General features: G+C 43.7%; 1 protein-coding gene across 4 annotated transcripts in view; it reads left to right on the plus strand.

Annotated features, from left to right (window-relative positions):
- Positions 1-23,747, plus strand: part of Tiam1 (TIAM Rac1 associated GEF 1) — a 384,121-nt gene that overhangs the window by 87,803 nt on the left and 272,571 nt on the right. Inside the window, exon 3 of one of the 4 annotated variants that reach the window (XM_087213203.1) lies at positions 21,807-21,842. The exons of the other annotated variants lie outside the window; for them this stretch is intronic. The gene's annotated coding sequence lies outside the window, so the exon portion shown is untranslated. The remainder of the gene's footprint in view (positions 1-21,806; positions 21,843-23,747) is intronic. 4 annotated transcript variants of the gene reach the window in all.

Genomic DNA, 23,747 nt, shown 5'->3' on the forward strand with positions numbered 1-23,747 from the left:
CTCACATCATAGTGCCAGGAAGGAAAGAGCACAGAGGGTGGGAGGAGCCGGGAAGAACACACCCTTCTGGCCACGACCCTGGTGCCCTGCCTCCTCTGACCAGGCCCCGCCTCTTCCAATCAAGCCCCGCCTCCTCTGACTAGGCCCCACCTCCCAACAGCACATTCAGCTCTGGATTACTCCACTGATGAGTATGGTACCCCATAATCCGGTCACCCTCCCAAAGGCTCCCCAAAATGCTCTGAACACATGAGTCTTTTGCGAAGACATTTGAAATCTAAACCTTAACACAGAGTAAAAATGAAAATCTGTCTTCAACACTTTTCATTAGGTTTTCCAGAAGTACAATAATCATTTACAGTAAATGGCTTCTTTTCAGGTATCACTCTAACTGACACCATACCAAAACTTAAATTTTTTTTGACAGATGAAGCATTTCTTGAACAGTCACAGATAGATGAGAATATAACACAGAGCATTTCTCTTTCCCCACACTTTCCTGAGACCACTCAGGACTAAGCTACCCACTAGTGCTTACTAGCATCCTTAGGGTATGTTTCCTGGAACCGGGAGCATTCTCCCCCATGACGTCAGGAAGTTAACCATGCCACCTTGCCATCTTACCTCAGAGCCCTGTCCAGTTCCTCCTGTTGTTCTCATGCAAAAGGTCCCAGCTGAAACCGTGCATTGCCTGCAAAGGCCCATGTCTCCCTCAGTTGGGAACAGGTCCTCAAGTTTTCCTTGACTCACAACTTCTTTTTAACACACCTGAAGATCACAGGCTATTATTTGCTAGTACCTTCCTCCTTCTAGGTTTTTCCTATGTAGCTCTTATGATCAGATTCTGCACCCTCCAGATCTGCATCTTTGGCAGCAGCACCACTGAACCGAAGCCATGTTAGCACTAGTGCTAGGGTTTGGTCTAGAGTAATGTCCAAGGTCTTTGTGTGGAGAGCCTGTCAAGGACACATGAGAGGCGGGATCTGGTGGGAGGCCCTTAGGCCATTGAGGGCATGCTGCTGAAGGGGACTCTGGGACTCTGGCCTCTTCTTTTTCTACTCTTTGGCCCCTGGGCTGTGACATAAGTGGCTTTGCTTCCCCGTAAGCTCCCACTATGATGTGCTGTCCTGTCACAGGCCCAAAACTGTAGGGCTAATAGATCACAGTCTTGAAACTCCATAACTGTGAACTAAAACGGGCCTTTTCTCTTTATAAGTTACTTATCTCAGGTGTTTTCTTGCACTGATAGAAAGCTTACTAATACAAGTTCCCATCTAAGGGTAGAGATTTTAAAGTGCTCTACAGTTGCCTCATGGTTGGCTGTCTCAGTCAGTGGGCTATATTTCATTACCATCATGATGTTGCTACTCAAATTGGCCAGGAGGAGCCCTTCAACATGGCTTCCCCAGGCCATCATTCTTTGAATGCTTCTTTATATTCTATGTAACAAAACATTGTAGGCCTACCTTATACTTTCCTAGCCCCAGTGGGGGAACTAGCCATTTCTCCAAGAAGTTACGGTACTTTTTAGTAGAGAGTGAGAGACAGAAGCCGAAATATGGGTGGTTGTTGGGTGTGCTCATTGCTTATCTGGGTGTCACCGTCCTGATTCTCACTAGGGAATTATATATTTCCTCGTGTGACCACATCACACCTTCAATTCTGACTCAGCACTGCAGAGTTTATTCATTTCTTTACTTTCCATGTTTAAATACCTCCTTAATATCTTTTACATGTATGTAACCGTTTCTCTTCCCTGGCTCTACCTTCTCCACATGGATGCCCTTCTCGACCTGCTTGGGCTTAGATCTCTGGTCTAGGCTCCGTTCCAGGTGGACCCTCTCCTGTCCCTACTGGGTGGAGGTCTGATGCCCCACACATTCACGCCATGGCCTCGTCTTCCCATGTGGATTCGTACCTTGCCCTACTTCACCTGATGGCTTTAGGGCTGGGTTTCTTGGGGAGGAGGAGCATTTTTGTTTTATACACGTATAACAAAAAAAAATTTTTTTTGACACAGTGTCTTACTATGTTGTCTAGGCTGGTATTGAACTCCTGGGCTCACATGATCCTCCTGCTTCAGCTTCCTGAGTAGCTGAGGCTGTAGGTATACACCACCACATCCAGCTCATGTGTTTGCAAAAAGGAAAAAAGTGACAAAACTTAAGGTTTCATGGACACCTTACTATGGCAGTACCTATAGACCTATCTCATTCCTGAATGACAGCCTTGAATCAGCCAATATATATTTTATTGAGCACCTGTTATATGCTGTGTATTGTTTTCAACCTTTGGAACATAGTAGCAGAAAATGCAGGCCAAAGTCTGCATCTGAAAGCATCCTTCCCAGAATGTCCACGTCCCCTTGCACGTTTCCCCAAAGGCTCCTTCTCACAGAGCCCCGTCCTGACCATCACATGCTAGGTTGTACTCTGGTTACCATGTGCCTGCTGCTTTATGTATAGCATTTATCAGTTTTCTATCGTATTGTAAAATTTACTGTTTATCATGTCTATTGGTTTTCTGTCTCCCCATGCTAGAATGCCAGCTCCACAGACATATTTTTGCTTCTTTGCCTCTGTCTCTGTCTCTCCCTCTCATTCATAGGCACACACGTTCATTCACTCTGCTGTTGAGTTTCCCCTAGAGCCCGATGTCAGGTTAATTGTGCAATCCTTGTCTTCTGGTCCAGTTGCTTTCCTCCCGAATTTCTACCCTGTTGGTGGAGTCTGTGTGCTCCTCGAGGAACGTCCTCAGCAACCTTCCCCCCATCGCTCTCAAACCTCTGTGTCTGTTCCTTTCTCTGAACTCCAGATTCTGGTCACTTAGGCCTGGTGAGCTTGTCTTTGTCTTCCCCTCTCCCCCTCCCCCTCTCCCTGCCCCCCTTCTTCCTTTAATGAAGGAATCCTCAAGGTCACTTGAATTGGATTACTCACTCATGTGTAGACTTGGCTAGCTTCCCTATACCCTAATATATATATGTAATTTTTTGAAAGTGATGTGGGTGAGTTATCTGAATTTAAAAAATTCATGACGAAAGTGATACACTAGATCAAACTTGTGCATTCGGCCATCTGAGTCATCAAGTCCTGCTGTCCCCATGGCTGGCTCTGCCTGTGGCCCGATTGATGGCTTGTGTGGCAGTGCCTTTGGCTTGGTTGGCTCGCTGTCCCTGCTGCCCCCAGCCTGATTTATACTCACCTCACAGCTACAAACCACGCCATGGACCAATGCAGATGATGAGGCTTGTCCTGCCTGTGGGTCTCTGCCTTATCCATCTTGAGCGAACTTTTCCCTCTGAAAGTCTCAGCTTGGCTCCTTAGCTTAGTGGATGACTGGATGGATGAGGTACTCTTTAATGATGTCCAAGGCCCACAAGGACTGTTTTGACAGACTCTGAGGGAGGGAAGAGGCTTTCTGGTCCCTCCTAGGTCCACACTGTTCCTCAGCAGGACTTTTGGATTCTCCGTGTGTGTTCTGCTTTTGCCCAGCCCCGGGCAGCAGCATGCAGAGGGGAAGTGCTCATTGTGTCCTGAAGAAACACAGGTCTGCCTGGGGGACAGGCACCCAGGACGAAGCTTGCAGCTGCACACACTGCATCCTGCAGAAAGCCCTCGGAACATTCCCCAGAAACACTTGAGACCTGCTTCTCTTGGTGCCAGGAGAGAGGCACCACTGCTTATGAGGGAGGGGTTGGGAGGGGAGCCTTTGAAAATGGGGTTTGTGAGGATTCTGGTTATGATAGGATATGGAGGCGTCCTGCGTACTCTGGGAAGAAGGGGTATTGAACTCTGCTTTTGTCTAATAGAGCAGCCAATGAACAGTCAGGCCCTTGGGCCAGGGTGCCCTGTAGCTGCAGCTCCTCCCGTCACCCTTATGTTCCCAGGGGAGGGAAGAGGTGAGGCTGGGCATGTGGCTGCTCCCCGACACCAGGCTGCCTGGCTCAAGGATGTCCAGGGTGTCCACACTGGCCTGCCTGCCTTCCAGCCAGCTGAACTTTTGCTTTTCTGATTAATTTAGTCATGTCTAGGTGAGAACATTTTTGGGATAGTCTGGCTTAGTCTGCAAGAAGCCCACCTGTACTTTACATAGTGCATTCCCTGACTCCTCACTACCCTCAGAAAAAGAAAGGAGAGCTGTGGCAGTTGCTGGGCACACTTCTTTGTGGAAGACGCTGGTATTTTTTTTGAGTGGATACATTGTGGAAATAAGTAGCAGTTAATTTCAAAACAAGATTAAAAACAGCTGTTATTTTTGTGAGTACTTTTTATGTGCTAGGCACTGGGCTAATTCCTTTATATCCATTGTGTCATTTAATCTCCAGAATAATCCTAGTAGGTAGATGCTTTTTCCCATTTGCTATTGCAGATAGGGAAACTGAGGCTGGGAAGAGGGTAGCAACAAGAAGCTTCAGGCAATGGAAGTCAGGGTACTCAGCTTGGTAGAGCTGGACTCTCTGACTCTAAAACCCCTGTCCAGAATTTGGGGGTTTGTTGTGGTTCTGCATGTGGGATCCTGATTGACAGGGAGGCTGGAGCCTGAGGCCTGGGGAGCACACGTTTATAAAGCACATTGGTGGTCAGCACCTTCCTTGGGGTTCTCCAAGTTGCACTTCTAATTTAAGACTCTTCTTGGTCAGTCTAGACGTCTTAGGTGTGACCAGTTTTTCTCATGTGTTTTCATTACGGTTTGCTACTATCATGGTTAATTCATTTATTTATTTTTCCTGGTACTAGAGGCTGAACTCAGGGCTATTGCACTGAGCTATATCCACAGTCCCTCCGGGCTTTTGAATTTTTTTTTTTTTGGTACTGGGGATTGAACTCAGGACCTTGCACTTTCAAGGGAGGTGGCGGCACCACTGAGCTAAATCCCCGGCCCCTGTGCTTTCGAATTTTGAGACAGGGTCTCATGAAATTGCCCAGGCTGGGCTTGAGTTCATGATCTTCCTGTCTCAGCCTCCCATGCTGGGATGACAGAGGCATGGGCCACCAAGGCCAGCTTGTGATGGTTAATTTTATCTATCAACTTGCCTGGCTTTCTGGTGCCCAGATATGGGGTGCTGAGATATTTGGTCAGACATTCTGAGTATACCTGTGAGGTGTTTCTGCATGAGACTGACATTTAAATCCACAGGTTGAGTGAAGCAATGTGCAGGGGGCTCATGCAAGCAGAGAAGGCCTGAACACGATAAATGGTGACCCCCACCCCAAATAAGGGGGAATTTCTCCCTTGGAGCTGGGGCATCACTGTTGACCTGGCCGTTGGCACTGGACTGGAACTGCAGTGTTGCCATCCTGGCCTCCAGCTTGGCAGCTGCACATCTTGAGACATGTCGGCCGCCATAGAAATAATCCCTTGTAGTGCATCTCTACATACTCAGGTGTACTGTGGATGCACTACATCCATGTGCAAGTGTTGGACCTGTTTCTCTTAAGAACCAATTCAACGTTCCTGTGGGTGCTGCAGGGACTCATGAGAGCCACAGGCTCTTCATTTCCATTTGCTTTCTCTGCTCTGTAATCTCTGAACTCATGTATCACCTTTGTTAAAGGCAGCTCATTCTCTTCCTCTTCTTCCTTGTTATGGTTTAGCTCTAGAATGTTCTCCCAGACTCACACGCTCAGCCGAGCTGGGGCTTTTGGAAGGCTATCCGAGTGGATCCTGGGGCCCTACAGCTGACTTGCTGTTAGGGGGTGGGGCCTGCTCAGAGGCAGGTCACTGGGGCCTGGCCTGGAAGGTTATAACTCCCTCCCTGGGGCCTCCCTTTCTCTCAGCTTCCTGGACACCCCACCTCGAGCAGCTGTCCAGTGCCATGCTGTTTCTGCCTAGGAGCCAGCTGACCATGGACTGGCAAAATAAACTTCTCCTCCTTCAAGTTGTGAGTGTTGGGTATTTTGTTCCAGTGATGAGAAAGTGATTTAAGACATTCCTCTTCTGATTTTTATTCAGAGACATAAAGAAAATCTCCTCTTCTTACTCTACGTTTTCCAGCTTTTCTGCCTTTTTCAATAGTTTTCTCTTCCTTTTTCCCCTTCCCTTCACTTTTCCTTCTTATTATTCTACTTAGAATCCACAATGGCCCTAGTAATTATGGTCTTTACAGGTAAGTGCAATTTTGATATTCCTGTTCTTTGCATGAACTTCTTCATAATAAACAAGGACACTGCTCTCTCAAGCCTTCAGAATTTTCAAGAACATCTCCAAGCACCTTGTTTTCTTGCAATTAAATCTTTTAAGCACAAGTGTTTAAGATAAATACAAAATTCTTTTTGAACATTACTATTTTGTTTTAATTTTACTGCCAGTTTGCAACTTTTTTTGTGTTTAGCAAACACAAAACGTGCAGTGCAGGTATTACATTCTGTATTAAAAAAGCTTTTCTGGCCCAGTTTCTATGGTGGGGCCTGTCACTGGAGCAAAAGGCCTTGTCCTACTTTGCATTTGCAGTAAGTGAATATCTCCCATTGGTGTGTTGGGGACACTCTGTACAGTATAGTTCTCCCTTATCCACAGAGGATACATTTCAAGACTCCCCGGTGAATGTCTGAAACCACAGATTGTACGGAGCACTAGCTATACTATGTTTTCTCCTATATGTGTCTGCCTAAGTTTAATCTGTAAATTAGGCAAAGTAAGGGATTAATAATAAGAACTTACCTTAGATCGTAGGAATCTCAGCTTATGATATTTTTTCCTTTCTTTAGTCAAGAACTTTCACCTTTTCTTTTTTTGGTACCAGGGATCCAACTCGGGTCCTTGCGCTTGCACAGCAGGCGGCGAAATCACTGAGCTAAATCCCCAGGCTTGCCTTTTCTTTTATGTGGCTTTTCTTTGGTATCTCTGAATGGTCAGTATTACTACTTTGGATCCATTAATGAGTAAAACAAAAGCCACTATAATATAAGCACTGTGATGATGCAACAGTGAATCTGATGACCAAGAGAGCTAGTAAGTGACTAAAGAGTGGGTAGCATATACAGTGTGGATACATTGGACAAAGGAATGGTCCATGTTCTGGGCAGGACAAAGCAGAATGGAATGAGATAACATGAGATTTCATTACACTGCTCAGAACAAAGCACAATTTAAAACTTAGGGACTATTTCTAGAGATATTCTATTTAATATTTTTAGGCTGCAGTTGACCACAGGTAAATATAACTGTAAAAAGTGAAATGATGGATAATGGAGGATCACTATATGTCTTTTCTGTTTCTTTTGCCTTCTCTGCACCTTTCTTGTTCACACTGCATCATTCTCAGGTCTTCTCAGTCATACACATAGAAATTGATCCTTCAGGAGTGGTGCATCATGAAAGTGAGCCTGGACGGTCTCATGGGAGGCTCAGGGACCTCTCTGAAAGGAATCCCTACTAGTGCCTATTTTACCTCGAGACACCTGAAATTACACTGGGTGCTGTAGAGTGGGCCAGGCAGCATAGAATAACCAGAACTTCCAGATCTGGGTTTAGTAAAAAGTAGCCAGAGGCTGCTCATATTTTTCAGCTGCAAAAATTTTAGCTAATGGTGGGGTTAGAAAGAACAAAACTGGATAGTATAACAAACCACCAACAACCAAAGAACAAAACCATGAAACCAACCTCCCGGAAACCCAAACCAAAAATACAAGCAATAAAACGCCAGCCTCCTTTTAACTCCTTTCCTCCCCCGCCTATGTTCATTTTCCTTGGTCAGAAAGGGCAAACTATTAACATTTAAAGTACATAGTATTCCAATGCAGGAAGGAATGGATGGTAGTCTTAAATCATAACTTGGGGTTCAGGAGGAATTGGGGTATCCTGTGAGTCCTTGTGAGGAGAAAGCAGGCCTCTAGGTGTTCTAGGAGTTGGAGTGCCTGAGACGTAGCCATGTGGGCCCTGACACGGTGGCATTTATGGTGATAGAATTTATGCATTTGCTAACGGTTTATATCTTCTTTTTGTTGGAATCAGTAGAGACAACATTTGGAATGGCTAGGGGAAGTTTATAATCTCTTGAGTTTACCAGATTATTTCCCACAGAGTTTTTACCTTATATAAAGAAGTCTTCTGGAGTCAACCTTGCTCTCTTCAGCAAAACCAGGGGAAATGTGCTATAAAATCACTGTGGTGAAAGAACATCCTAGAAGATTTGTTTTACACAGAGAAAGGCTTGTCACTACAGAATGTTAAACCCAATAATAATAAAATGAGTCCAGATCCCTCATTTTATAGATCATCAAACTGCAGTTTTGGAGTTTAAGTGTCTTGGTCAAATTCACTTATCACCATGGACTGTTTCTCACATTAGCTTGTGACATTTGATGTTGCCTCCCTCTGGTAGGTGACATTTCCCACAGAAACATTACCTACTCATTACTGCTCATAAAATTGCCTATAGCAAGAGCAGTAGTTATCTTTGCATTCTCTTACTTCTTAGAAAGGTTACTGATTTTTTTTTTTTTGGTACTGGGGATCGAACTTGGGACCTTGCACTTGTGGGGCAGGTGGTGGCACCACTGAGCTAAATCCCCTGCCCTGATTTTTATTTTTTATTATTAAATATTTAACTGTAGATCTGTTGATTTTGATGTTGTATTATTATTTGCTGGTATCTTGATAAAGAATCTAGTCTCATTTCCTTCAAGCTGACAAATTTTGCTTCTGTGCTTTATGGGGAATATAAGCATGAAATTAATATTCTAGGAATTAGTCATCTATCCCCATTTTTTTTCCATGTAAGTTACTAGAGCATCAGCCTGAAGTTCATCAGATCAGGTCTCTAATATTTCAAAATCACCGTAACAGACTAAATATTTCACTCTTTCATTGCTATATAATGCAATAAGGAATGTGTAGAAATTTTCAATAGAAATGTACTGATTTATTTTTAAGGCAAGAAACTATATTCCTCAGTTGCTGTTTCCTCATGTGGACGAAGGCTGACCCAGTGCTACCCTGTCAATGACAGAAAAGCCAGTGCTTTTAAACTTTAGTGCCTCCACTTAAGAGCGTATTGAAAGTTTTTGGATAACTGCTGGTGTAATTTCCGGGAGGCAGCTTATCTTTAACACTGTTCATATAAACACAGGTCTGCTGCTGGGAGCTATGGAGGTTAGAATTGATTATCATGAAATTTTTCACTTAATGAAATCTCATCAATTTCCATCCTCCTGGCTATTTTAATTAGAGATTGAGGAGGGTCTGAGGATGAACAGTTTAGAGGGACTACTGTGGTTTGGCTTCAGCTTCTCTTCAGCTTGTGGGAGGCTGGATCCCAGGAGGTCTGGCTTATATGAAATATGTTCTAAATGACTTGAATGGGAGCCAGCTCTGTCTGGTGTTTTGCATTATGTAACCAGTCAGATTTATGTTGCATACAATGAATTTCAAATCCCAGTTTTTAAGGGGATTTGCAAGAGGCATAGGGATGCTCTTAGCCCGCTTGAGAATGAAAACTTGGAAAACCACAAGAGTTCAGGGCTCATTATTGAAACTACTATGGCTATAAAATATGAAAATATGATTCTTTTGGTCCCTAATGAACATCAGAAGTGATATTTCAGGAGTTGAAAGAGGTTAGACCTTGGTGGACCACAGGAGTCTGGTGTTTGGGGATTCTATTTCCAGCAGAGCATGATGGTGGGTCAGATGAGTTTTCTTACATGACGGCATTTAAGCAGGTCCTGTGGTCAGGTGTGGCCTCACCAGGCAGATTTGCGAGGAAGGCTGGAGAAGCAGAGAGAGAGAGAGAGGGAGAGGGGAATACACTGAACGAGAGAATACACTGAGTGAATTCTAACACTTAGCTCAGTGTGATTACAGTTGTCTCTCAGGATCCACATAGCACAGGTTCAAGGACCATCTTGGTTACCAAAGTCTGCGGAAGCTCAAGCCCCTGATATAGGCACAGAACTTGCATAGACACCGCTCACATCTTCCAGGGTACTGTAAATCATCTCCAGGTTCCTTGTGATTCCTAATAGAGTGTCAGTGCTATGGAAATAGTTGCTATGGTGCATTGTTCAGGGAAACGTGACAAGAAAAAGCCTGTACATGTCACGACAGCACAATCATTTATTTTATTTTATTTTATTTTATTTTTGGTACTGGGGATGAACTCAGGTCCTTGTGCTTGCGGGGCAGGCCGTGGAACCACTGAGCTAAATCCCCGGCCCTTCAATCATTTATTTTTTAATATTTTCAACATGCAATTGGTTGAATCTGTGGATGCAGAACCCATGGTTACAGAAAACCAAAGGTACTTTAAAAAAATTATTGAAAATGTCAGACCCTTCCGCCAGGGACAAGGAATTACATGGTAAGGATGGATAGCAGAATGGCCATAGATTCTGCCCCTGGCTCAAAAGAGCATTTGGGCTGTGAAGTGTCTGTGGACCTCTAAGGTTCTGTGGGCTGAGGTTGCCTCCCCCATTTCTCGTGATTTCATGATATCTGGGGAGCTGGCCTTGAAATGTCTGTTCATTATTTCTTGTCTGTTATGGGAGGGCGGAATTATTCCCAATGACCAAAAGCAGTTGGGGAATAAAACAGGCCTGGCCATGTCCCACACAGGGCCCTTCGTAACCCATTCCTCTCCAGCCTTTCTTCCCTTTGTTTTGCAGAGTTAAAGCTGTGAAACAAAAAAGGGAGGGGGTGCAATTACTACTTTGCAGGCAAGTATATTTTCTGCTCAGCGCTGCTCTGTGCTGGTTAAAAGTTGCTGTTAATCCTGGGTAGCAGATATGCACGGGATACATTTGAATTTGGGATTTAAGATATCAGTTCATTAAAACACTGGATAAAACCCGATCAGTCCTTGGTGACTTCACTGGCACTTTCAGCATTCACCTGTGTGGCCACTGGTGTAGGGTTCCTCACCTCCTTCAGCTTATTTTCCTTCCTAAGTCTTAATGAGCTTGTGAAAATGCAGAATTCCAGGACTTTCCGTTTGAGCAAACTTTAGCAGGCTCCTCTGAGCCCCCTTTTAAACTATGCTTTCAACTTGGCCCTAACCTCTCTTTGGCCTGACTGGTCCAATCTTAGCAAAGAATCCCGCTACATCCCCACCCTTGCTATCCAATCAAAGTTCATCATCCCCTGTGTTTATGCATAAGTTGTCCTGCCTGTAGCAAGAATCTTATTAGGCTCATTTAAGCAAGAATCCTCCTACCTTTGGTGTTTCCTCTTAGTGATTTTCTATCCACTAAACCCTTCACTCTGGTCCTTGGCTATAAATCCCCACTTATGCTTGCTGTATTTAGTTATGCTTGAACTCTTTGTCCTGTTGTAATATCTCTATTTCAGGAGTCTTAGATTTTCTGAAACAATACCTACACATTAGGTAGGGAACATTAACTCCCAAAAGAGTCAAATTAAGGTGCAAAATGTTGTTTTAACCAAGCAAAAATTTATTTCTTGTCTACATATATTCCCTTCCAATGCTGATTGTAGAACCCAAGCTCTTTCCATATTGTGGCTCAGCAGTCTCCACCATGTGCCTTCCAAGGTCACCATATACATTTCTTCTATTCACATTTCATTGGCTGGAGTCAAGTCACAGGGCCAAATTCCTCTTCACAGGAGGCTGGGAAGTATAAGCCAGAGTAGTCATGAATCTGCATTTTAAACAAATGTCATGTATGGTTCTGATGCAGAGAATCCTTGGGCCATGCCTTGGTTGTCACTGCTTGCTCAATGTCCTCCAGTTCTGATGTCCCATGAATCTATCATGTTGGGACCTTTCACGGAGGAAAAAGCAAACAACTCCTACCAATGTGAAAAGAGAAATTGAACAAACAAAATCATAATTGATTTTCTACCTTTATGCTGAGTTTGGAAAAGCATATTGACTTGTGAAGATCAGCTAATTAGATAGCCTTTGGTACTGTCGTCATCTTTCTGCAACATTTCTGCTTTAGGAACACAGGTCTCAACAGGACGCCAGCCCCTTGGTTACTTCATGATGCTTCATTCATGATGCTAGGATGCAGAGCACAAGAAATGTAAATGCTTGTTTCCTTTAGCAGTTAACGATTGTGGATGGTTTGCTATTTTGTTTGTCTGTTTCAACTCATTGAAAACAGGATTTTCTTAAATTCTTTTGCTTAGAATCACTGATCTGGGACCAGGGCAATTCTGATAGCATCTGGTATAACTTGACAATTTTAGTGTGTTTTTTTTAAAGCTGGGGTTTATTTTTTGTTACAAATTAAGCCATAAGCAGATGGGTAGGGTGGTGTGGGGTGGAGGAGGGAGATAGCGAAGTGGTGATCAGTGTTCTTTAATTCCATCAAGGACAAGGAAGAAGTATTCGGATCTGCAGGAGACTTGGTTTGAGTAAATTTGATCGTAAGAGAAAAAATTAGTTGTGAATACAGAGCCTTTGAATGACACTTTTTTTGAGTTTCTAATTTCTTAGTAGCATCTGTTGCTAAGCTACAGGCAAATATGATACAGGCTGCCACATGCTTTCTAGATTGAATATAGTTCTGATGTCAAACAATATCAGCTCACGTTTACAGAATACTTACTGTATCCAGCTTCTGTTTTACCTGATTTCTTCATCCTAACAACATCAGGAGTTGTGAGTACTCTTTTATCTGTGTTTTGTCCAATAAGCAAGACTGAGGCACAGAGTGGCCTTATGACTACAAGCTGACACTGTAGGTGACCAAGACGCTGCTGAGAATCAGAAGCACAAATAATCCGGGGCTTGATTCCATCTCAGTCTGATTTGTTCTGCTTTAACCATTACATCCTTAGTCAGTGGTTCTTGGAGAGAGCTTCCCTTCCTCTTTTTTTTTTTTTTTTAACATATAGATTACATGGTTCAGAAGAAAGTGGTTCCATTTTCTTTCTGGATAATTCTGGTTTCTTTGCTAGGATTGAATGCTGCCAGCTTTTTGAGGGTGGGGGTGAAGTGACGTCTATTTTCTCTTGCCTTTGATGGTATACTGCATGTTCAGATACAACAGGGAACTTGTATGTGTTAATGACTGGCTATTTCTTTTAGGGATTTCTTTTTTTTTTCTGGTACTGGGGATCGAACTCAGGACCTTAGGCTTGCAAGGCAGGTGCAGTGCCACTGGGCTAAATCCCCCGCCCTAGGGATTTCTTTTCATAGGATATTCCTAGTCATATGGATGTTAAATAATGGAAGGCTTGTAAGGTTTCTGTTACTCTTCTGTGGGGTCAAGAGCAGATGGTATTCGGTGTCTTTGGGGCCAAGCCCAGTTTTAATCATTGTGCCCACCCCTTTTTCCTATCAACCTGCTTCTTGTGAGGTAATGCAGAGAGCAAGCTACCTGCTGTGGTAAGTAGGAAGTGGTTATGAGTCTCTACAGAAGCGTGTGGTGGGGCTTGATCTCCAGGGCAGTGGTACTGGGAAGTGATGTGAAGCCTTAATGCGCTGGAGCCTTGTGTCGGAGAAACAGATTTAATATGAGATACATATACATGTGGAGATACAAGGGAGGCTTACAGGGGCTGCTTGTAGAGTCAGGTGTGGAAGAGTATGAAAGGACTGTCTGCACACTGGAGAGCCAAAGCACCAGTCGTTATCAGAGGCCTGGAGCTCACTGCAGGTTCCCGTGCAAGTGTGTATCAGGAGGCCAAAGTGTTTGCACTGGGAGGCTGGAGTCTGTGCCAGGAGCCAGGGGATGATGTCCAAGGCGAAGGAGGAGACTGCAGCTGCTCAGAAGAAACAGAAGCAAGGCTTCCTTCTTTGTTCCCTTTTATTCCATTCAGGCTATGAGCCTATGGGTTGGTGCCACTCACACCCAGGGTGGGTCTTGTCTTCAGTAAATCCATGCAGCCACACTCAGAACTATACTAAGGCAATCAGTTGGGTGTTTCTCACTCAAGTCAACATAAAAGTTAGCCATCACGGGCTTTGTGCAAGGTCTTAGGTCAACTGGGGTGATGTCCTTGAAAAGGATTAAAGTGTTTTTACTGGGACTGTGGTAGGTTCTTACAAGAAGATTGCTATGAAACCTGGAGCCTGCCCCACCCAGCTCTCTGACTTCCTGTTTTGAGATGTGGTTGGTTCCCCATGAACCCTTCTGCCATGATGTGCTGCTGCCATCCTCTACAAGGAAGGCCAAACCAATGGGGCTATTCAGCTTTGCACCTTGAACCACTAAGGTTGTGAACTAAATAAACCTTCCTCCCTTTTTTCTTCCTGTCTCTCCCTCCTCTTCCTCCTCCTCCTTTTTCTCCCTCCCTCCTCCTCTTCTTGCCCTTCCCTTCTCTTCTCTGTGGTAGTGAATGAACCCAGTGTTCTACCACCGGGGCTATACCTTACCCCTATACTTCTGTTATTTATAAAGCTAATCTGACTCAGATATTTCATTGTACAGAAAACTGATACACTACTCTTCTCCAACTCAGCCACCAATCAACATAGTACTTTTCCCCGACATGACAGCGGGTGGACACTGCCGATCGATTATATTTAGCATCTTAGTTGAAACTTAATTCTCACCTCTGGTGGACCATATCCTTGTCTTTATTATCAAGTAAATAAATGATCAATTTAGATCAGTTTTTCTCAACTGGGGATGACGTTTTCCTCCTGGAGACTCATTTGGCAATGCCTGGAGTTAGGATGGGGAGGGGCTGCTATTGGGCTGTAGTGGGTAGAAGCCAGGGATGCTGGTAAACATCCTGAAAGGCACAGGATATCCTTCCTTTCCCCATGACAATAAATGATTCAGTTCCACACGGTGCCGAGGCTGAGAAACCCTGATTTGACCTGTGGAGAGCTGATTCACAGTTTTTGGGAGCAAGAAGAAAGATGCAGAGGAAGATTTGGGGGAAGGAGTATGATACCCAGAAGACAGAAAGAGGTCACAGTTTAACAGTTGAGCTATCTAGTAAGTCTCTCCAGCGCCCTGTTTGACGAACAATGTAGAGTGTCAGGCTTGGAGAGGACAAATGCACGACTCCATATATGTGGTGTGGTCATGTGGTCTCTTCTTGGGCCCTCTTATTGACTAGTTCTTAAGGGACCTAAGGAAGAGGAACTGGTAAGGGCAGCCGCTCCATTACTAAATCTTCACCTCCAAAAAGTTATAATTTTGGGCCAGGCATTTAGCTCAGTGGTTCTGGCGCCTGCCTCACAAGCGCAAGGTCCCGAGTTCGATCCCCAGTACCAAAAAAACAACAACCCCAAAAGTTATCATTTTATTAAGGAAGCAAGCTGAGATTTCAACAAAGATCTCTCCATGTGAAGTCCACTCTGAGCCATTGGAAGAAATCAAATTATCTAAAAATAATGAAATAGTTAAATAAATTATGGAATTATCTATATAATTTAGTTTTGTAGTGACATGGTAGCATGTTTAAGATACAGTGAAATAAATAAAATACAAATGATTTTTTTTTTGGTACCAGGGATCGAACTCGGGACCTTGCACTTGCAGAGCAGGCAGCAGAAGAAATAAATAAAATAAATTAGATTAATATCTGTATGTATAATATGATCTCAACTTTGCCATATTTATATAAAAAAAAAAACGAAAAGACTTATAAGTTTCAACAATGGAGGACTAAGGACTGTTTTCTCTATATTTTCCAAATTTTTGTTATCAGAGACAGGTTACTTTTGTGGCAGGCAACGGAACCACTGAGCTAAATCCCCAGCTCTGAGACAGGTTACTTTTGCTGTGAGAAAAGTGTAGACCTTTTAGGCTATCTTGGGAATAAGGGTCATTTGCTTATCGAGTGACTGCAATATGTCAGTGACAGTGGTAGGACATTGATGATTCAAGGACATTTGTGTATTCTGCGAGCCTTGGCTTTGGGGTGCCCGATCAGTGGATGCGTGGATTTCACCTTAGGGCAGTTGATGTTGCTGTATGGAAATAAGAGTTCTGCGGGATAACAGAGTTAGCTGAGTTTCTTTATAGATATGAAGAGCAGCTTCACCAAGCAGGTGGCATGTGAAAAGGCTCTTGATGTTAGAGTAGGAGTTTGTGAAGTAAAAGGCCTAGAAACATCCATAGTAGGCACTGGCTGTCCGTCTCACCAGGCAATCTGTAAAAGACTTAGTGAAAGTTGTTGTTCTTAACTCACACAGGGCAGAAATGTGAGTGACCCAGGGCTCATATTCCATTGGCTCTTTTTATGTGATAATTACATTGATCAGTTTCTCTCAAGATCTTGCTTACATAAATGGACAAAGCATTTTGTGACCCTATTGGCACTAATCTTAGAGGGAATTTATATTTCTGCATGCATAAAAGAGACTCTTTTTACTTTTTGCTTAACTTCATTTGTATTTTGTATTTTCTTGGGGTGCTGGGGATTAACTCTAAGGGTTTGCACTGGCTAGGCAAGTGCCCTGCCACTGAGCAACGAGCCCTAGCCTTCACCTTCGGGTGCTCTGCTACTGAACCAAGTTCCCAGCACCTCTTTAACTTTTTAAAAAATATTAGACAGGGTCTCACTAAACTCGAAGGTGAAGAGCCTGTTAAACACTAATCCAAATGGAATTGTATGCTGGTTTTAAAGACATGAGGGCTGTTTGAAGTCTGAAATTGCTTCTGCAGAATATGGAAGGAATCCTTTGTTCCTCTACAAACAGGTACAACAGGGGGAAGGGGTGCTGTAGTGTGAACCTTGGGGATTGCTCAGTGCAGGAAGCTAAGAATCTACTTTTTACTTAAGGGCATCTGTCTTAGTCACTACCCAACACCCACAAAGGAGGAGAGGTTTATTTTGGTTCACAGTTTGTAGAGGTTTCAGTCCATAGTCAGCTGGCTGCAAGGCAGGGTGGCATGGCAGAGGGGTATCACAGAGGACAAACAGCTCCTAGCATGGTGGTGGGGAGCAGAAAGTGATCAAGGGAGGAGAGGGAGATAGACCCTCCCAGGCTATGCCCCCAGTGACCCAATTCCTCCAACCAGGCTTCACCTTCAAGCATCACATTTAGCTATAAACTTCTCAGTGGATGATGAATATCATGCCCTATGATCCAGTCACCTTCCCAAAACCCTACCTATGAGCACCTGAGGCTTAGGGGGTACATTCAGATATAAATTGTGTTATAGCTTGTATATAGATGTCCCCCCAAAGCCTCATGAAGTCATGGGGGGGTGCTTTTTAGAGGTGGTTGGATCTAGAATGTGTGGCATTGGGATCAAGCGTGTGATTACTAAATCAGTCCACTGATTGGTTTGGTATAGTTCTGGCTAGGATTAAGGGTGTGAATTGCCACACCTGCCCAACAGCTAATAGCCTGCATAAAATATACAGGACAGAATGAGGGTGAATGTACTCTCACCTGCCTGCTTGCTATGGACTGTTTCTCCTCTGCTCTCACCTGCCTGCTTGCTGTGGACTGTTTCTTCTCTGCAATGCTCCTCTGCTATGCCACCCTAACTTGGAGCCAGCCGACTATGGACTGAAACCTCTGTAAATTTTGAGCCAGATAAACCTTTCCTCCTTTAACTTTGAGTGTTGGGTATTTTGTCTCAGCAATGAGAAAAATAATTAAGACATACTGTAACAACATCTCTCTGGTCTGTTGAGGTTGCTCCAGACATGGCCAGCTTATACATTTATAAGAGAAGATGAATGCTGTCTGAGACTTTTTTTCCTGATATGGAGGACTGAACCTAAGGCCTTGTACATGCTAAGCAGTGACTGAGAATGCTTTATTCATTTGCCAAGTAATTACAGATGGTCCCGACTTATGTGATAGTTTGACATTAATGATTTTGGGACTTTACCATGGTGCAAAACAATGCAAACTTAGTAGAAATCCTATTTTGAATTTGAGTCTTTTCTTGAGCTAGCAGTATGCAGGCCCATCCTCTCTCTCGATGCTGAGCAGCAGCAGTGAGCTGTGGCTCCCTGTGAGCCACCCCATCCTGAGAGAAAACACCTGGCACTTAATACCGGGCTGGGTTGCTAAGTAGGATGTTCAGTAGCTAAGTGTATTAAGGGACTTTTTGACTTAGGATATTTTCAACTTATGATGGTTTTATTAGGATGTAACCTAAATTGTTGTAATTTGAGGAGCACTTGTATCAATCCAGTGGTTATTCATTGCATGGTCACTTGTCTGGGAAGCTGCTCCTGGACTACGGCAGAGTCAGGAAGGCCAGGCTACTGACGTGGATGTCGCAGCAGTCCTTGCTGTGGGGTCTTGGCACTGTGGCTCTCCCCCAGGCCAGGCCACACACAGCAATGCTGCGTTTGGGACTGAGGGGACAGACTGTGCCATGAGCTGTCACTATGGGGACAGCACTCCTGGAGCCCGGAGCTCACAGCCTTGGGAAGTGAGGAAACGAGACTTCATCGTAAGGGTGTGCCTGATGATGTCTCCTAGTGGTGGAGAGACACTTTCCCAGCTCCTCTCACCCGGGTCCTCACAGCACTGGAGCATGACGTAGTAACATGTGACCACTGTCATCAAGAAACAAGCAATCGTGTTTAGTAAACTCTGCACTGTGCTCATGCCAGATGTCGAGGGCTGTGTCATCTACTTTAGCTCTCACTGCTCAATGGGATTCAGCCTGGGTTCCCTCTCCCGAGACTGGTGGTGAGGACCCTGGAGCAACTGAGGGGCTCCTCTCATTTTTTTCCACCACTGTCCTGCGTTGCCTGTTGTCCAAGGTTTGAATACCATCATTTTGCATATTTTTTCAGTCCTTTGTTTCCAGTGGGAGTATGATCTAGCTGTTGTTATTTTATCTTGGCTGGATGTGGAAGATCTGTAATATATCTTCAGTGCTTTGCTAACCTTTAAAAAGCTGCAAGACAGAGCAAGCACATGCCTGCAATCCCAGCACTTGTGAGGATGAGTCAGGAAGATCATTGTGAGCTTGAGGCCAGCCTGGGCTACACAGTGAGTTCAAGGTCAGCCTGAACTACATAGAGAGACCCTGTGTCAAAAACAAAACAAAACAAAACAAAACAAGATTTTAAGAAAACAAAGGATAGCAAGACTCTGTCTCAAAAAACCACTACTACCACCAAAAAGCTTTTAAGAAAGCAGAAAGTTTGGAGATCTAGAATTAATGAAGCTTCAGTTACCTGGTAAAGTCACATATGCGTAATAGTGTATTCCTTGGCGATCTTTGATCAGTAAATTGTGTCTGTGTGTGCAGTCTGAGTGAAGATGTTTGAGAATATAAGCCAATTATCACCTTCATCCGAAAGCATAATTAAAATCTCTCTTCTCAGCCATCAGGGGATCATTTCTTTTTTTATTTGCTGCCTCTTCTTCATATGTTCTGAGAAATTGTTCTAAAAGAAAGGCTTGGTTTCCAGAGTTTGGTATGCATTACCCTGCCTTCTGACTACAAGAATGGACTGTAGAACATAACTGACCTGAAGCATAAGTCAGATTACTCAATCTACTTTCAGAGGTTGTATTGCAAGTGGTGAAACTGACATATTTGTTTTCATTCTCCTTAATACCCAGTTTGCTGGATCTAATCACTTGAATGTTGTTAATTTGGGATAAAGGCACATTTCAGAAGATTTGGGCTTTAAAGAGCAAGGTAAATTTAGTTCTTACGCAAAGCCCCTAATAAGACCAATCACTATAAATAGGATTGTTCATCCTGGTGAAGCTTTTTTTATTTTCCAAAGGCTAAGATCAAATCTAGGAGGACTTGCTGGACTGCGTCCGTCTGCAGAGATCTGGCTGTCAAATACTCCAGCACTTACTGCTTCAATCGCTTATTTACCTACCCTATGTTGATTTGTGATCTAGGTGTGACAGAATGAAAAGGGAAAACAAACGGTCTTCACTTCATTGTTGGCTAAAGACACACTGTAAAAATGTTAGTTCTGGGCTTCCCTTGGGTTCTTAGTGGCATTTGCATCAGTGAAGCACATAAAGTCTCCTCGGAGTGTCTTTATCGTTCATTCAGCCAACAGAGTTGTTTTTCCAACATGTAGATCTGATCATTCACCCCCCTGAGGAGTTACTGAATACAGATTAAAATTTGATCTTTCAGATAAGGCATTTAAGACCTTCCACAGTTAAATAAGCCCCAAACTTCTTCCCAATCCTGTCTTCCAGTGAACATTATTGCACAGATATCTTGGTGTCAGGGGTATGTGCCACTTCTGTTAACATCTCTGCATGTTTCTGCTCTTTCCCTGGGAAATCTTTCTCCCTGTATCCTCCCCTCCCCAATCATGCATGCCGGGACATCTTTCCATCCTTTATAAGTGGAACTGCTTGCTTTCCTGCCTGGATTCCTAGGCTTTCTCACAGATGGGCTGGAGTTATGTCCATGAAGGCATTGGTCACTGGTCCCAGGAAGGTAGTTTACAAACCTGAAAGTCAGGCGGCCTAGGTCTTGCTCCTGGGGTTCATTGCTGTTACCACAGTAATTGTGGAGGGAGAAGAGACAGAATAAGGGTATTGAAGGGGAATTGGGAAAATGACCTGGCCTTTCCCCATGCAGAAGTTGAGAGTCACAGAACAGTCATGTCCACATCCTCCTCCTACGTCAGCCTGGAGCAACAGAGAAAGAACAATTGTTCTGTATACTGTGAAGACCGCTTCACAAAGAGTAAAAAAAGGAGGATCTTAGATATTTGACATTTCCCCCAAATTTATTAAGGTTTCCGTGTTCACAGAGGCACGACCAAGGAAAGAGTTGGAAGAAAACTGCTCGTAGCTCTCCATACCACCTTCTATTGCATTCTAGTGATGTTAGCCAAATGCATAGGGAAGGATTTTCTTTATTTAAATAAGTAAAATATATTTGCCAAGAAATCAGTGATCTCTAACATTAGTCTTGAGCACTTGCTAGGTGTCAGGGACTGTCCTTAGGCCACAACGATGAAAGCCCCACCTTCAGGAATCTCAGTCTAGCTCGGAGATTCTTTCTCTGCTGTGTCTAGACCAAGAACATCCACATCAGCTGAGACGTTGTCAGCAAAGTGCATTCCGGGCCTGCATCCCGGAACTGACTCACAAACTCCAGAGGAGGCCCAGCAACCCGAGTCTTTTCTTCTTTTTCTTCCGACTCAGTGAGCAACCTGAGTTTTAAGAAGCACTCCAACTGGAGACAGAAACACATTCGGTGTAGCCCGGAAAGAGCAGGCGTTATGTGTGTGGGGTGGGTCTTGGGGTGGTTGAGGAGGAGGCGATGAAGGGGTTGCAGGGTCAGGTAGGACTTCAGGCCAAGTGAAATGAAGCTGTGGCAGCGGGTGGTTGTTCTCCGATGGAGAAGGAGGTGAAGAGAGGATTTCAGGCCAAGAGAACCACACGTGCAGAAGAAGAGGGCAGTCAGAGGCTTGGCCCCCTCCGGGCATCACAGAGGTTATTGCTGTCATTGTGTCCTAGTGATTGCTGTGATTCTGCCTCAGGGCCGTCAGATGGCTGAGGCTGGAGGAGCACTGGCCACATCGTGCTGAGATGTTGGGCTTCTCTTCTGGAGTAATAGCAGAGATTCTGTTGAATGGACAGAAAATACACGGCCATTTTTAAATTAGAAAAATAGTTATGATATATTGGAAATCTAAGCCGAGAGTAAATGAGAAAAAATAATATAGCATAAATTCTGTACAAAAATTTACAGAAAAATTTAAAACTGCAATTTGTTTTTGATGTTTTGAGATGGGGTCTTGCTATACCTAGGTAGTTCAGCCTGGTCTTGAATTCACTATGTAGCCCAGGCTGGCCTTGAATTTGAAACAATCCTCCTGTCTCAGCCTCCCAAGTGCTGGGATTACAGGTGTGCGCCATCATGCCCAGCAGTGAAAAAAAATTTTAAGAAACAAAAGCAAACACAGTTCAACATAGATTGAGCTATTGTTACTCCTTCAGGTATACTTTTTTATTTTCTTTTCAGTGCTGGGAATCGAACTCAGGACCTTGAATTTGCAAGGTAGGTGTGCCGCCACTGAGCTAAATCCCTGGGCTCTTCAGGTATACTTTGATGTCACCTTTTCTTTCTTTGACTGGATTTTGTTATTAGATAGTATACGTAATACATACATTTAAATTATAGCCTGGCTTTGGCCCCATATGATGGGAAAAAAAAATTGCTTTGCAAATATCCTTTAATAGTTTGTATAGTTTGTAAACATCCAATTTAACAAGTGCTTCCTATTCTGCAGAGTGCTATACAGAGCTTTGTTTAATTCTCATTCATGTGCATTATTATGCATTAGTTCAGGGTTCCTAAGGGAGGACGAAGAGGGATTCAGCCTGGCAATGGGTTGGGCCCTGTGCAACTACAGAGCCTGGAGAGATCTGGAAGGCTGTTGCCTGTGCCTCTTACTGGGCCAGGACTCTCCCACTTCCTCCCTGATGACCCAGGGTGACAGGTCAAAGACCCCATCCTCACCCTTGCTGGTGGGCTACACAGGCGCCTGGCTAGTGTCCACTAGCACCAGGTGCCCTCTGCACCCTGACTCCACCTGACCTGCTTCTCCTCTTCCACTTTCAAATCCCAGGCAATTCGTCAAGTTCCACCTTTGCCCCCAGCCTTTTTTGGAGAGGAAATTCTGGACAATGTTGGTTCCTGCTCAGCTGCAGTGACTTGACATGCCCTCAGGCCCACAGCATTTCTAATTTGTATTTTCTTGTTAGAAAGCACTGCAGTGGATATCTTCATTTCCCTGAGAATCATTTTCTAAATTTTGAGTCATTTTGTTAAGATAGATTTTCAGAACAGGAATTACAAGATGTGTGAGGTAAGTAAAAAAATGCATTTAATACTCTGACAAACCCATGGTAAAGTTGAACCATTGTAAATCCATATGATCCTCAGTGTATGTTAGGGTTGAGTTTGGATAAATTCATTGTAAGATGGAAAAACTATTTCTGGGGCCGTTTGTTTTGGGCCAAAGGGTCTGAATATTTTGGGGTCTTTACAGGTCTTTACTTTCCATAAGAATAGTTTATATCAGTAGAGTCCCCAAAGCACCACAGCTTGAAAAGTCTTATCTCACTGCACTGTGGCCGGTACTGGGCAGTGTGTTCTTTCTCCTTTAGCATCTTGAAGTTGCCCTTTGAATTATTTCCAACCTTTAAGGTGAAGGAGGTGTGTGTGTGTGTGTGTGTGTGTGTGTGTGTATTTAATTGACATTGCAAAAAGTAAAGAGTAATGGAAAGCATGTACTTTGAGCCTAGGGAGAATCACTTATTAGATTTCTTGAGTAACAGGTAATTTACTCTCTTATTGTAGGGACTTACTAATCAGAATAGCAATAAAATAAGAGGGCCAATTAGTTGACGTATGTACAGGACAGGTATTAGCAAGTGCTGTGAAAGTTAAAAGTTTATTTGGTACAAATCCTTCAATTTCTATAGAGGAATTGGGCATAGTTTTTGATCAGAAGGAGCCAATTATTTGCTTTCTTTTTTTAAGAAAAGGGGGTAAGGTTTGGCAAGAAAAATGCTTTAAATTTTAATTGATAGTCTCTAATAATCTTAAAAACATGGTGTGTATTTCAGTTTCTTTTAGGTGTTTATTTTGTCCTCTGTTGATTGGAGGCTTTGGACCTTATACATTTTTTTTCTTTTGGTTCTGATGACTTTGTTCTTGTTAATTTTTGCTAGAAACTGGCTTGAAAACTAAAACTTCATGAAAACGAATGCTAAGAAACCATGTTGTCACGACTTCGGAGCAGTGCGGTTGGGCACTATCTGGTGGGTTCGGACAGTACGGTTTTATAAGGACAGTAGGGACTTGCACGGTCGTGAATCAGGTATTAGACCCAACTGCCCCGACTTCTGAGTCTTAAATCATATTCAGTATTCCCTTTAGAAACTGACCACAATTGGT

This window comes from Heterocephalus glaber, unplaced genomic scaffold (assembly GCF_053883595.1).
Source record: "Heterocephalus glaber isolate CG9 unplaced genomic scaffold, H.glaber_assembly_v1.0 deba00000122, whole genome shotgun sequence".
NCBI classification, from domain to species: Eukaryota; Metazoa; Chordata; class Mammalia; order Rodentia; family Bathyergidae; genus Heterocephalus; species Heterocephalus glaber.